General features: G+C 34.2%; 1 protein-coding gene across 3 annotated transcripts in view; it reads right to left on the bottom strand.

Moving 5' to 3' along the window:
• LOC108974156 (protein pellino) overlaps positions 1–1857 on the bottom strand; it is a 100366-nt gene that overhangs the window by 35719 nt on the left and 62790 nt on the right. The window lies entirely within an intron of this gene.

Genomic DNA, 1857 nt, shown 5'->3' with positions numbered 1-1857 from the left:
ATGAGATAATTTTAACCAGAAAAGAATTTTTCGCCGTCAGACAACTTTTTTCGGAGCTCCTACTGGAGATCGGCTACGTGATCAAAGGAATCCAAACATTTTTTAAATGAATCAGCGATTCTTAAAGTTCATTATATTCATTTATTTATTTAGTAAAACGCTTCTCCAAGAAAAATTCACGTAAAGCGCGTTTTTTCTAACTTGTATGGGATACACAAAGTGGCCTGAATCCCTTGAATGACTAATTTTCCTGCCTGTGCGATTACTRCGACTATTTGGCTTTATTTGCCAGCTGTTCAAATTACAGAACACCGCTTTCGAAATCACACAGTAAAATATCGATGTTCCTAGCCATATCARCTTAATACCTTGGCGACTTTCTCATAATTAAAACTAATTAACACCCTTGGGTTTTATAAGCACTTGCAATTACTTACGTATCTATATGAATGCAAGTTGTTATAAATTGAAGGGCTTGTTGTTGCTTCATTTGCTTTCCCCAGATTGCACGAGCAATCAGTTAGCAACCAGGTTGCAACATGTTATATTTAGCTTATTAATTATCAGGTGGGTAAAGTGGTTCACTTTCTACAACAAAGTGCTTATAGAGCACACACACACACACACACACACAAGTATGTATGTTTATGAGTGTTTGTGCAAATGCATTTATGAAAATATTTACCTTAGCTCAATGCAGTTGGGTATATTGTATATCGAACAATATAAGATATACTTAGTATGTGACTTTTTTGTATGCAAAATTTATGGCTGTAATCTACTTACTTATGTTTGTATGTATATGTACATATATGTATATGTGTATGTGTGAAATTTTTCTACGCACTCGATAAGCTTTTTGTGGTGAAAGGACTATTGTTCGGCAACATCAACAAAACAAAGTAGGCATACGCTCGTAAAAGTGCAATGTTTACAACAATACAAACAGCAACAACACGTTGTATGTTATGTATGTATATGTAGGCAGCCAAGAGGTGATGGCCAAGCGTTCAACCACTTACGGTACAATTAACAACCGCCTGCCAACAAAGGAAACCTATTCTACTCTTGTGCATATGTGAGTGTGGTGTGTGTGTGTTTGAGTGCGTGAGTGCATGTGAAATGGCAAGTAAAAAAGCAAATTACTTCAAGGAAATATAAGACCATATAACTGTATGTRAAAAGAATGCAAATGAAAGGCGAAAAAATGCACGTAACTGTAGGAAGTTGTTAATTAAATATTGATAACACYGTTATATTGAATAACAAAGAGGTGTATGTTTTTTAAACAAAAGCTTACAAAACGCGAGGAAGTGAGAGTATTTAAAAACTGCGCAATAATATTGTGTGCGACTGTTTGTTCGTTTACTATATTTTTGGTGGGAAAATGGGGTTTTAACTCTAATTTGATGCTTGTATATCCCAGAAGGTGATTAACTTCACTTCTTATAGACAATACTGATATACGACCCATACGACTCGTACACAACTGCGTTCCTATTCGTAAGGTGTTAATTTTTATAAAATATTAAGAGGTTCCATGGGTTCACGGGTTTCAAAAAATCGATTTTTCTTATTAAATTATACACCACCTCTAGAATATTGMCCTAAATTTTCAAGTTGTGCGCTTGAGGTTAGCTATGTAGGTTAAGTGCTYTGTCTTTAAATGTATTTTTCTCGCAACTATGTTTTTGAAGTCGGCTAGCAATATTTCTTGAGAACTACTCAATCGATCCTCATGCAATTTTACACAGATCTTTGAGATAACATTGTTAAAGACTTGGACGAAGGATTTTTTTGTTTACTACTATTTGCTAAAAAACAAAAATATCGCGATATTTTCATTTTTTTTTTTTT

This window comes from Bactrocera latifrons, unplaced genomic scaffold (genome assembly GCF_001853355.1).
Source record: "Bactrocera latifrons isolate USDA-ARS-PBARC rearing strain unplaced genomic scaffold, ASM185335v1 scaffold_53, whole genome shotgun sequence".
Lineage (NCBI taxonomy): Eukaryota > Metazoa > Arthropoda > Insecta > Diptera > Tephritidae > Bactrocera > Bactrocera latifrons.
This window is presented reverse-complemented; position numbering and strand designations above follow the sequence as displayed.